Below are 14308 nucleotides of genomic sequence, written 5' to 3' on the forward strand. Positions count from 1 at the left end.
AAAGGAAAGGAAAGGAAAGGAAAGGAAAGGAAAGGAAAGGAAAGGAAAGGAAAGGAAAGGAAAGGGTTATTTAGCTCACAGTTTGTGAAGTTTTCAGTCCCTAATAAGCTGGCTCCAAGGCGGGGTGGCAATAGTTCATGGCAGCAGAAGATACCAAAAACAAGAGCAAGGGGGAAACAGCAAACCTATCTTCCACCCTTATATTTTACACCTTAGGGTGGGTATTGCACTCACACCAGCAATCCCAGCACTAGGCAATGAGCTAATCACAAACCCTAGAGTCAGCTGCCTCCAAAAAGCCCACCCCTTCTTGACCACCAGAGGCTTTGGGGGGACATCTGCCCACAAACCATAATAGGCATCGGTGTAACATTCTTCAGCCCACCAAACTGCACTCCTACAATGATGACAACTGTGAGTGTTATGTTATGCATACTGCATCACAATGAAAAAAGAATGACTGCAAATTAGTTGCTTCTCCTCCCATTGAAATGTAAACTCTAATCTTTCCCTCTGAAATCAGAATAGGCTTAGTGACTTTCTTCACCAGATAAAAGTGGCAAAAAGAAAATTCTGGGATTCCCAAGAGTAGACTGTAAGATTTGTAGCTTTTGCAAGGGTTCCTTAAAACCCTGCCCTGGGTTCTGAAGGGGAAAGGGAAAGCTTTCCCTCTGGGGATATTTGGGATTATCTGAGATATTTTTGCTGTGGGTAGAGTCCAGAGTTGCTGTCACACATCCTGCATTACACAAAATATCTCACTCGCAACAAAGAATTGCCCAGCCCAACATGAGCCAAGGCTGAGAAACAGCCCTAGAAGAAGCCGGCTGCCCTGTGAGAGTCCAATCTACCTGCAATCACCGTGCACTGAGGAAACTCATGCCAACTCTGCACAGGTCACGTGAAAAGAGAGACCGCCTGGATAGCTCCCACTGTGCCAGCCTGACCAGCCCAGACACCAGGCACAGGGGTGAAGATGAAAATTCCGGTCCAGACGGAAGTGCTGTGAAGAAGAACCAGTAACCCAGGCCCGGATATAGCCCCGCAGCTGGCCAGCCCAGCAGACACCACCAACAGTTAGTGCTGCTCCTGCTGCATACCCCCTCCATCAGGGAGCTGTGGTTCCATGTGCAGTCAGAGTTGCATCATTGTCACTGGGAAGCAGTTTGCTTCCCCCAGGAGGCAGGAGACAACCAGAACAGTAGCCTGCTGACGCCACAGAAGCAATTAACCCTTGAAACCAGGGATCTGTTTTCAGGAAAACTGGAGCTAGTTCATAGCTTGAGCTCATGCAAGAATAACTTCAGTGACCCTGCCTGTAAATAAAGATATTAATCTCTGTCCCTCCAATGATGATTTGTCGTTAGAGGAATAAAGATTAATATCTCCTAAACTTGAGGCTTTTATAGGTAAATGGATGCAATAAGAGGCCCTCCTCATAAGTGACATAAATCAGACTCATACGTGTAAACAAGGTAGTGTCTCCCTAGTATAGGAAATTGAAAGAATAAATAAGATCAAAACGGTACAATAGATATTGTGAAAGGGAAAGAAACTGTCCAAAAGAGAAGGACTGGGATGGGGGAAAGGAGAAAAGGATATTAGTTAAAATAATTGCGCTACTAATTTCCATGAGTGCATTGAAAGGAACAGCTAGTGCTTATATTGTTTGATCAACTTTACGTGCCTATAGCTGGTAATTTGAGCAACTACTTTGAAAATAACTATATGCAATAAGATAGTCATTGTTAATTTCCTATCATCTTATTCTGAAATTCTATATCATTTTTATTATCTTTAAAATAAGAAATAACCTCTAGCCCACAATATATTGTGAAAATGACATAAGATCAGATATTTGAAACCACTTTGGACACTACTTGGCCTATTTGATAGTAAGTTTAGATTGGATTTTATCTCATTTTCTTAAGAATGCAAAACAAAGATAACCTTTCTCTCTGGCAAGTCCTCCTTCAATATCAAGTGATTTAAAAGGACATAAAGTGGTTTATCTCTCAGAAACACTTTACCCAGCTGACTAATTTAAAGATCTCTTACAAGGGGTGGCAAGATAGCTCAGTGGACTTAATGCCTGCTTGGGCAAGCACAGGAACCAGGGTTACATCCCCAGCACCACATACAGTGCACGCCCTGACCCCGAGTGCACTGAGCTGGCCGCTGAGACCAGGCATGGTGAGACCACACACCTGTAATCCCAGCACTGGGGAGGCTGAAACAGGAGGCTCACCATGAGTCCAAGCTATGTAGTGAGACCCTGTACCAAATGCATAAAAAATTAAAAATAAAAATCTTTTACAAATCTTTGTCAGAGACTAGGGTTGAAGTCCCATTTCTAACCTTAATATCTGTGTAATCCTAATGATTCACGTCTGCTATGTTCTTAACGTCTGTGTCTTCATCACACATTGAGTCCTATCCCCACACATTGAGTCCATCCCCCACACATTGAGTCCATCCCCCACACATTGAGTTCATCCCCCACCCATTGAGTCCATCCCCCACCCATTGAATCCATCCCCCACACATTGAGTCCATCCCCCACACATTGAGTCCATCCCCCACACGTTGAGTCCGTCCCCCACACGTTGAGTCCGTCCCCCACACGTTGAGTCCGTCCCCCACACGTTGAGTCGGTCCCCCACACGTTGAGTCAGTCCCCTACACGTTGAGTCGGTCCCCACACGTTGAGTCCGTCCCCCACATGTTGAGTCCGTCCCCCACACGTTGAGTCCATCCCCCACACGTTGAGTCCATCCCCCACACATTGAGTCCATCCCCCACATGTTGAGTCCATCCCCCACACATTGAGTCCATCCCCCAGGTGATCGCTTGCGTGTGCTGTGCTGGGATGTGCTGCTTTGGAGAGGTATTAGGCCAAGAAGGCAGCACCCCCAGGAATGAGGTTAGCACCATCTGTGGACCAGAATGCAGCTTCTTACCGGATGCCAGCCCTTGATTTTGAACTTCTCAGCCTCCAGACTGAGAAATAAATGTCCACTATCTATAAGCTTCCTGACCAATGATCATTTGTTATAGTAGCGCAAACCAATTCAGGTGATATCTACCTTTCTGTCTCCTCCTGTACAAGATAAAGGAACAGCAATGTGTCTGTCTCACATAGTCACTGTGTGGGTTAAATGAGATAAATGCACTTCAAGTCCCTCACAGACAGTTGCAGGGACCAACCAAAGGCCCACCAGCATTCCTGTGTCCTGCGGCCTACTTCCTGCCCACCTTCCTCGCTGACATCTGGGAATCCCAGCGGTGGGAATAATTTAGACTATAATCAGTCTCTTCACAAAGGTGTTAAATAAACTTTGACTTTGAATTAGTGCCAAAGGGACTGTTACTAGGAATGAAGCAAAAGTGGATCCATTTCTCCTCCTCAGTACTAATCAAAACGTTTCTTGCAGCCTGGGGATATTTTTAGAAAGTCAAAGAGAAAAATTACATGACTTCTACTGAATCAGGTCCTGAGGAATCCTCCTTTGCATGAACACACAAAGGGAGCAGCCCCAAGGCACCAGCCCCACAGAGGCCTCCAAGGAGCCACATCCCTGGTTTCATTTCAGGCTCTGATACCTAGTGTCTCACCCAACACGAAAGACGGTTCTGCAAGAAAGAGAGGAGTACCGGTCCAAGTCCAGATTTTTACCAGGTTGAAGTGAAGGCACCATAAACAGCTACCACACGCCCATCAGCATCAGACTGAGGGAGTCATTGCAAAGGGAGTCAGTCCTGTTTCCTCTCCCTAGTAGAGTAATTATGACACATGACCACACCCTTCAGGGCCCAAGACCCTCCCCGGGTCTAGGAAAAGCTGCTCCTCTGAGCAAACCATATACACCTGAAAACCCCGACGGAGGGACTGTCCAGTCCAAGAGGCCTCGTTGGTGCTCAGGAAAGTAAATGAGCAGTATGTGCCAGCAAACTTGATTGGATTCCTCAGAGACCGGTGACATGAGGCCCATTCTAAGAGGTTGTATTTGAAAGACGGAGTTCTTTGCTGAGCCACTCTACCTGTGACTTAACACAAGCCTCTGAACGTGTTCTAAGAAAGGTGCTGGGTTCAGCAATTATGAGATCATCTCAAAGAAAACCACACACACACACACACACACACCCCACCCGTCTGAAACACTTTGCTTCCTTTTCGAGTGTGCTATCCATTTGAAGCCCTACTTACTCTATTCTTGCCTGACTTCACAGCGGCTCAACTTGAAACTATGAACGTGTTACGAACAAAACAAAAAATAATAGTAATTCCCGATGTGTGAGGCTAGAAGGTATTTCTTATGAATGGTGCCGTGTGAGCATGGTATTTTCAAAAGCCAGTCCAGGACTCCCGCGCGCTCCCTACTCCTGTGTTCCTCACTACATCACTTACCTTCTCCGAAGACTCTTTCCTTGGCACACGTTTCTGTCCTCTGTCTTTCCCAGTAGCATGGAAGCTCCACGAGGTGCGTATTTCCAGGTCTGTTTTCTGCTTTCCGCTTAGTGCCCAAGGACAGAGCCTGCTCCGCGGAAGCATAAGTCAGAATCTAATCAGGCAACAGCACCCACGCCAACAGTAAAACAAGGGGAATTTAAAATTGTTGTACAGCCTAAAGTTACTAACTTGATTAAAAAGAGAGTGCACAGGGACCACCCAGGGCAGAGGCTGGAAGTGTTAAACCAAGGGTAGAGGATGCAATTATTAAAACTTAGAGAGGAGCCCCCTACAGCTGAAACTCAGACCTCTGAGGAGAGCACACAGCCAGAGGGACGCCGGGCGACTCAGGGCTCAGAAGACCTACCCGCGGGCGGCAGAGCAAATGTGAAGAGGTCCCTAACACAGGGCTGGTCGAGCTCTGAAAATGCTGTGCAGGGTCCAAGTACTGCCGCCAGAGGGAGCCGCTGCATCCCAGGAGACGCTACCGGGAACTCCAATCCTCCAGAGAAGCAAAAGAAGGGAAGGAGCCCTGTGATTCGCATATCCTGGTCTCAGAATCAGGAGGCCGAAGGGTTTTGTGCCTAGAGGCAATGTCTTAGTCAAGTGATCAATAATGATTTTGTAGAAGGCACAGAATGAAAAACCAAAGAAGAAAACAAGGAGGGAAAGAGGAAGGACACACAGACTATTGGGTATGACTGACGATAACTCCATGGGAGTTAGTGTAAGAGAACAGCTCCCTGACACTATGCTGAGCTTTTTATAGTCCTATGCTGTGGTCCTCTAGGAACTCTGTAGCACAGGATTTGTTAATCCCATTTTATAAATGAGAAAACTGACAACCAGAGAGGGCTAGGAAATTGCCTGAGGTCACAGAACTAAGACATGGTGGAGTAAAGATTTGAACTCAAGCCTTTGATCCCATCATTTTCCATGTAGACTCTCAGTGGCCAGCGTGAACTTAGAAAGCTGGCATCTCGATGTTAGAGGGGAAAGAGAACTCTGCTTCAGTGAACGTAAGCATAAGGCTGGCCCCAAGGCTGATTCTCCAACGTACTGCTTGTCGGCCCTCAGTGACTTCTCATCTGAGGACTTCACGCTTCTTCAGGAGGGGAAGAGCAGAACCTGCTCTGTGGTGTGGGTGACGGATGGCCCGTGGGAAGCCGTGATGACGACATCTTAGTTATGAAGATGTGCTTTTCCCAAACAACAATCACTCACGCTCTTCTTTGCTGAGGGAATCTAGGCTTTGCTTCAGGAATTAGGGGCCCTACATCTCAAGGCCTCTCCTCCCCAGCCCCAAGGATGAAAGTTGACCTCCACAAGCTGATCGCACTGATTCCACTCTCCTTGGCAATGACTTGTGTAGGTGACAGAGCCCCAGTTCATCTTACAAAAGGATGAGTAAGTGAGATGGCTTCTGGCCCCCTTTCACTCACGCTTAGAAGCAAACAGGACATGCGCTGTGTATTTACTTCCTCCACGCACAGGAAGTGAAACTGTGAAACGTGGAGCTGAGGCTATCATCTTGTAGTTATGAGCAGCTACTGTCAAAAGCTTAACATGCAGAGTCAGCCAAATAGCTCAGCGAATTGAAGCTCCTGCAAACAGGCACAGGGGCCAGGAGTTCAATCCCTGGGCCTGCTGTGTTGGCCCCACCCCGGGGGCACACTGAAACTGCACTTGAGACTGGGCATGGTGGCGCACGCCTGTAATCCCAGCTCTTGGGAGGCTGTAAACAGGCAGATCACTAGGAGCCCAATCTAGTACTGAGACCCTGAACACCCTGTAGACCCTTCCCTAAAATACAAAGAAAAAAACTCTTAACATCCTACCAGTTGTTACCTAAATAATGACCTCTCTATTGCGTAGGCCTATTTCATGCACTGGAAAATGAAAAAACATTTGAACTAGTCAAAACCATATTCTTTGGTACATATTTTCACAACACTAATAGGAAAAAAGGTCATATTTGTTTTGGTTTGGTTTCATTTCATTTTGGTTTTGGTGGTTGTTTTTTTTACCTGCTATGCCATCACATCTAGAGAAATATCTGGCATAAAATAGAACTTGATAAGTATTTGCTTATTGAATAGATAAAGTAATCAGTTGATCTATTAATACATACTTGTTTAGGTTTACCCTAGGGACCAGCTCTGGTGAAGTCAAACTTGGCTGTTCCCTACCCAGAGAAAATTCCAAGCTCAGTGAAGAGTAAAAACTAATACAAGGGCCAGGGATGTAGCTCAGGGGCACAGCGCCTGCCTGGCAAGTACGAGGTCATGAGTTCGATTCCTGATCCAGCAACAACAAAAACTACATGCAGACCAAGTGTTCAAGTGTTAGGTCAATTACTGAAACTATTTCTTGAGTGCCTACTTGGGGCCAAGTCCTCTATTAAGGACTAGGAGAAAACAGGCTATAGGCAGTCAATTTGGTGGTTGCAAATGTGAGTGACCAGAAGACAGTGGGATAACCAGGGTTCTCCATAGACTGGCTATGTCCATGGGATGGCGTTGCCATGTAACCCTATTGCTAGGCCAAAGGGGCCACCAAATTGTGGGGCAAGTAGGCAAGTGCGATGTCTCATGTTATTTTGATTTTCCAAGAAAGCCACCAAATGTTGAGAACAAACAATAATAATCAAGTTGTGAAGACAGGCACTGAGCTGCCTCTCCAGGACACACAGGCAGACTTGCCTCCGACCTGTTCTCCCAGTGTTCTCTGACCACCCTTCTCTAGATGGCACAGCATTGGGGTTAAAGAGTTTGGAGGTGGGTTTCTTAAAGCTCCTATCAGTACACTGTGTGTTACCCATCATTTGCCACTAGGGTGTAGATTTCTCTGCATGCTGAACCAGTGAGTAGGTTTTCAAGGGACCCCCCGGAGAGCTTAACCTGAGTGAGGCCTAGAATTGGAAAAGCTTGGCACTCACTGCTCCCCCAGGGGATCTGCACAGGCAACTGGAACTCTCTCCCCTTGGCAACCACATGAGAAGGATGCACCAGGCCACGTGTATGAGTAATGTGATGAGTGGTGACCAACTTGCAGGGATCAGATTTGACTTTGCAAATTCAAGGGGACCGTTGTGTCAAATGATGTCCAACCCAAGGAGGACCTACTGGGGCATTGAAAGCTCAAGGAGGAGAGGAACTGCTGATGGATGGGGACCCAGGCGGTGGCCACCATGACCCTGCAGAGGATGTCAACATCTATGTCTAGGAGATGCTGCAGGAGGTCCCTGGCACAGAGCTCAAGAGAAACCCATGAAGTTCCAGGCAGCTGCACGAGGTGGGAGACCCTGCTGGTGGTGACGTTTCCCACACATTCTCAAGTGGCCTGACTCTGAAGAGCCAGGAACCCACTGATACATTCACTCTCGTGCAGAGGGTGTGGCCTAAATCAGGGCTGAGAAAGCTTCACGTTGAATAAAGAGTATCTGTGCTTGCAATGGGCTGTGCCAGAAGTTCTACACTAGACTGCACTGGAGTTGTGTGATTTCTTTTTACTAAGCTTTTTAATGTCAAAGCAAAGGGGCTCTTTATTTCTTTTCTGATAATGGATGAAAAATCTTGGGGAATCACCCAGTATATATTCTATTCAGGAAGGGAGAAGTACTCTAAAAAATACAGCTGAAAGGACATTGGAGTGCCTGTCTGGAGGGCTACATACTTACAGGGGTGCCAGTTGTGCAGGGGGAAGGCCTGGACATCCATGGTCCAGCCTGAGAGACCCTGGCCCAAGCCTCTGGGCCTGCCTGTGCACACATGCTGATGTACCATTGCGTCTTTCCTTCCCCTCCCCTTTGGTCTATGTGTCTACAGCCTCTCCAGGTCTTCATCTGCCACCCAACCTGGTCTATAGCGTAGACTCCACTGTCATTCTGAACTGTCCCGCCGGCAGTCTGGGTTTGAAGCCTGCCTCCATCCCTACTGTTCAGGTCCTACTGAACTTTGCTGCTCAACTTCTTCATTTGACAAGTGGGAGTCAACAACATGGCCAAAAGCCATGTTTAGCACTGCATCTCGCTGCAAGCACCAGGTAAGTGTTCCCTGTCCTCCTCCTTCCTTCCTTCAAGTGTCCTCCTCACTGACTGTGTTTCGGCCAGTGCCCGCAAACAGGTGTCTTTATCATGGTCCTGGGGCCCCTCCCACAAACTTTCTGAAGATTCCTCCCCATTTCTGGCCTCTCCCCAGGAAGCCTAGCCTCTGAATGAGAGGAAACTCGCATGCAAACTTAGGGAAACATAGTGAGGATTGGGGCACAGGCATCGGCCCCTATCCATGCCAGGGTCCCTACGCTCATACCTCATCAGCACCTCCTTGGAGATGAGGGAATAGAGGCCGAGTTCACGCCGCTAGTAAGCCGGGAAGCTGGTAACCCTGGCACTGTTGGCCACATCCTCCGCCTTTCCCAGATCCTCATGCTGAGGAAGATGAAAGTAGCCAGGCAAGAGGTGCGAGGGGGTCAGCAAGCGTGAGGGTGCCAGCCGACCTCTGCGGTGCGCAGCAGGCAGAGGAGCTTGGATCCATTACCACAGGTGACTGAGTGTTTTAAAGCAGTATGCTAAGCCTTATTGTTGGTTGAAAATATCTATATTATGTAGAAGGAAAATGTTTTACTCAAGCCGTTGCATTTACCCAAGGAGCTCACAGATGAAGAAAGCGGAAATGTATTAAGTAAGAAGTCCACCCCCCACAATTTAAAATGGTTAAAGAAATAAAATTGTTCTTTCCCCACCACCAGGTCCAAAATTCTTTCCATAGTGTACACGGGCACACTACAAAAACCTTCCATGACCTTTGTGGAGAGTGCAGCAGGTGGCGTGCGTCAAAATGAAAAGCCAGCTTCCAATGCAGTGATTCCTTCTGAAATGGCCTCAGGTGCTAGCTGAGCTCACGCACGGTGTGGGCATCGGCCTGGCTTCACTGTCACGAGAAGTACAATATGCTTGGGAGTGAGGAGAGAACAGGGAAAATAGCAGTGAAAGTCATGGGGAAAAGAAGAGAGGGGGAGACGGAGGACCGAAGTTTCTAAGCCTTGGGCCACCAGGTCCAAGCCTCCATGGTTAGAGGCTTGGACATCCCAAAGACTCCAGGTGACCCTACCTCAGGACAGCTGAGCCAAATAGGCGGCAGGGAGCATGCTGTTCCCGGGGCACTGTCCTGTTCCAGGGGCACTGTCCTCCCACCAAGGGTCCCAGCAGCACTGGCCACCGAGTACAGTGCCTCAAGGAACTCAGCAGGAAAAAGGCACCATGAAAGGATGTCTCCTCAGGATAGGGCCTGGCAGACGTCACAGAGCAACTGAGGAAAAAAAGGACTTGCCCTCACGGGGCACGAGACCCTGTGTGGGCATTTGGGGGCAGATGTGGGGGAGGTGTAAAGTTCCCAGTTAAACTGTCACTGTGACCTGTCTGTATGCATGAACGAGTGAGGCCTGGGGCCAGTAAGCTCCCACTATTCTGCCCAAGTCTTTAACAAAAGGAGAGAGAGACGAGGGGAGGAAAGAAACAGAAGGAGAAGAAACGGGTAGGAGGGCAAGGAAAGGGAAGGAAGGCTCTCCTGCCTGTTATTGTAGCTGTGGGCACTGAGGCCTCCCCATGTAAATGCCTGCCCAAGAGACTCAGCTTTTCTTCCCTTCTCTCCAGCAGAGCAACAGAAGCTGTAATGAGGTTATTTATTCCCCAAGAAGCACTGTGGTAATAAGTCCCTTAGCTGACTGCACTCCGACGATGGTTCCCCACTAATCCCTGAAACGCCCCAGCCCAGCGATCAGTACAGCTAATTGAAATGCCAACTCGAAGTTCACTAGATGGCTGCCGCCAGGGTTGCAGTCATTACGGGCGATTAAATGTTATACAGACAGATCCGTGAGGAGACACACTTCCAGGGCTGTGCTTTAACCCTGCATCCACCGTGGGAGAGGAAAGGACAGACATAGGTGGAGAGAGCTCAGAAGGAGCCAGGATAGCGCTGGCTCTGGGCTTTGCAGTGCTAAGCAGGCAGGCGGTAGCAGAATTCAGGCCAGCACTCAGGAAGCTGAGCAAGGGCTCAGACCGAACCATCCCCTTCTGAGTGGTAGAACGCACAAGAATCAGATCTGGGAGCCAGTCGTGCGTGACTTTGCATCTTTTTTTCTCATGTATAAAACAAAGATAATAATATCTGAATCTTGGCATTGCTGTGAGAATGAAATAAATATATCATTTTAATGCCGAGATGAATGCCTGACATGCAGCACTTACTCAATAGATAGATACTCCTACTATCAACAACAAATCTCAATTTCAGACAACAAATCCTTGTTGTGTATTTAGTGTACCCAGGAACTGTTATGGGGGTGCAGAGATGAATACGGCCCATTGAGACAAGCGAACAGATATTCATCAAACACACACCGGGTCCCAGTGCCTGTGGCGAGCACTCTGCGTCAAGTAGAGCCTTCAGTTCTCAAAAAGTGAACCCTGAAATGACGCTGAAGCTTGAGGACCTCCACATGGGGATGTGGCTGTGTTTCAAGGCCTGGAATGTTCTACTCCTGGGCAGTGTCATTTCCAACACACCATTTAGCTTCTTACAGTGGAAAAGTGGAGAATATTCAGAGTCAACTGAGGAGGGACCATTGTTGCCGTTACCGGGGTACTCCACAGCACTTCAAGCTCCCCAGAAGAGGAAGACCCCTATGTTCTAGGAGCGAGAGATGTCACTTGGGGCTAATCATGTCTAGACTGGTTTCTGAGGGTTGCCATAACAAATTATCACAGGCCTGGTGTCCCCAGGCAAAGGCGGTGTATTCTACCAGGATTCCTAAGACTACAAATCCTGAATCACACTGTCAGCCAAGCCACCTTCCCCCAGAGGCTGCAGCGGCCCCAGTAATCTTTGGCCTCCTTGGCTCTGCCCGCAAGGCCCAGCCCCCATGGCTCCTTGGGGGTCCCTTTGTCTTCTCTGGTCTCTTAGAAGAAGGCATTACTGGAGCCAGAGCCCACCTGGATAATAGAGATGACCTCCTCTCAAGGTCTTTAATTATATCTGCAAAGAATTTCTCTTTCAAGTTCAGTTAGTGGTCTAGGTTTCAGGGTGTGTATACTTGGGAGAGGAAGGGCCACCGCAGAACTGCAACAATGCCTTAAACTTCCGCTGCCTCTGGGACTTCTTGTTACCACTTATTGCTTTCAGAGAGATTCTCACTATGTCATGCGTTGACCAGGCTGGCTTGAACTCATAGTACCCCTGCCTCAGCCTTCCAGAGGGCTGGGATGACCAGCCTGTGCCACCATGCCTGGAGCAACACTGAGCCTCCTCAGAGTTGTCCATGCCTGCTGTGCTGATTCCCACCACCTGCTCTGGCCCTAATCCCTGGGATCCTGGTCTGCACCCTCACCCCTGGACTAACAATTTCCTCACGTGGCTCCACTAACATTCAGCGGTCTTTCCCTTGCTGGCTTCGCCAGGCTCATCTCCCACACAGCCTCCCTCCTCAGCCCCCGCCGCAGCAGCCTTCTTGCTCACTTGAAGGCTAGCCTCCTACTTAAGAGTTGCTGCTTCCTTTTCCCCACACACTCTCCTGCCCCACATTAGTCAGGGAAATAGAACCAACAGGGTGCATATGTATGTGGATATGGAAGGAGATTTATTGTAGGGACATGGCTCGTACAGTTCTGAAGGTTGGGGAGCCCGAAGTCTGCAGGGTGGGTAGGCAGGCCAAGGGCCCCCAAAGAGCACTGCTGCCACTGGAGTCCCAAGCCTATCGGGCTGAGGACCAGGAAGAACAGAGGTCGAAGTTCAAGGTCAGAATCCTTCCTTACTCAGGGAGGTCAGTGCTATTTTCTATTCAGACCTTCAGTGATTGGGTGTGCCTACCCTGTCTTATGCAAAGTCCACTAATTTAAATATTAGCATCATCCCAAACCACTTTCACAGAAACATCTGAAGTAGTGCCTGGCCCCACATCTGGGCACAGCAGCCAAGCTAAGTTGATGGAACCAACCAGAAATGCCCCAACTCTGTTGCTTCAATAGCTAGCTCTTCATCTTTCTGATCTCAGATCAAAGACCACCGTTTCACGGGCCCACGCACTCCTCCGAGCTAAAGTAGCTTCCCTGATTTGGTTTGCTGTTATTCTTTGGGCAGCAAATGTCACCATCTAAAACTGTCGTGTTTATTTATTTGGTGATCTGTTTCCTCTCTGTCATGCCCTCAGTCACCTTCAGCACAGCTGTATGGTGCCAAGGATGATCGTCTTGGTCACCATCATTTCTTTAATGCATAGAACACTGTGAGACTCATGCGGGCATTGTGTTAGCTGGTGTTGGGTTGGGTCGCCCAGGGACCAGTTCCAACAGGTGGCTAGAAGTAGGAGAGATGTACCAGGGCTGCCACCGTGAAAACTAAAGGAGACGGGGACAAGGAGATCCTTGGGCTCTCAAGCAGTGTTTAGGGACACACAAGAAGAGGAGAAAGGAAGAAGCGCTGAGGAACAAGTCTCAGATTACAGCACAATTCTAAGGCAGCTTTGGCCACACCAATGGAGAGTCACACGGAAGAGCAGCCCACTGTAGCAGCCCGCTGTGTTCAGCACTGGCTGGAGACAGCCCAGGAAGAAGGTGCCCCATCGACACTGCATGGGCAATGCCGAGGGCAGATGCCAGGCCAGTCCTGTTCTTGTTCTCAACACTCAATAATCATTGTCAGGGATTGCAGGGATGTTTCTGTTCATCCCACTCCCCCACTCCTCAGTCGGGAACAAGGCTCACTGCCGAGTTCCCTCCTCCCATTCCTGGGGCCCGCCCTTGGGTCTGCGCCTGCCCTGCCTTCTCCTGGTTTCCCTCCTCTTCTCATATCTCTCCCCTGTCCTCTCTCCTGCACCTCATCCCCAATATAAAGATGTCCCCCAAGCATCTTCCCTCTTTTCTGCCACATTGTCTCATATGGCTGTGCCAGGCTGGCAGTGAGAGCTGGGTGGGACTGAGCGTAGGGGTCGTTAGAGGAGCTCAGCTCATGCCAGGCCTCGGCCCGAGCCTTTTCATCATAAATGTTAGCTCACACTAGTTACACAAGTTAATATGCTTCAGTGTGCATTCAAGGCATGCAGATGCCAGGCTATAAGGTACCCATCCTCCCTGCTGTGGTTTCTTGCCCTTGCCTTCCCCTCTCCAGGCCTCCTTCCCTAATACCACCTCTTCTACAGAAAAACTGAAACTTTAACTTACCCAGTGCCTGCTATCCTCAGGAGCCCCGAAGTGCTGTTAATGTTCCATTTTAGAGGTACAAAAACCAAGGCTTGGTCTGGGGAGAGAGCTCAGCAGTCTAAGTGCCCGCTTGGCTAGCGCAAAGACCTGGGTTCAATTCCCGGTAATGCATGCCAAGCCAGCCCTGTACCATGCAGAGCCGGCCACTGGAACAAGGCATGGAGGCACATGCCTATAACCCCAGCAATGGGAAGGCCGAGACAAGAGGGTCACTGCGAGTCTGAGCTGCATAGCAAGACCCTGTGCATGATAAATAGATGAATAAAAAGACTAAAAAAGAAAAAAGACTGAGGCGTACAGGGTCTGCTTCACCCAAAGTTGCAATTTATAACTTGAGAGTATTCACACTTCTGTCTACATGACTCCTAAGTCCACGTCTTCATTAGGCTGAAGGTCCAGTGACCTCTGCGAGAGATCGTGTGTCGGACGCCTTACATCCCGACTGTGCCCAGGGCAGCTCAGGGCTCAGCACAGGGGAGATGGCTGGGGGCTCCCTGGCCCGTGCTTGCTGGGGACCCTGCGGCTCCAAGGGGGTTACCAGCTCTGGGGGAGGAGGCTTGGCTTTGAGCAGCCTCTTTCAAATAATGAGCCTCTGGTATTCC

Source organism: Octodon degus, unplaced genomic scaffold (genome assembly GCF_000260255.1).
Source record: "Octodon degus isolate 3935 unplaced genomic scaffold, OctDeg1.0 scaffold00062, whole genome shotgun sequence".
Lineage (NCBI taxonomy): Eukaryota > Metazoa > Chordata > Mammalia > Rodentia > Octodontidae > Octodon > Octodon degus.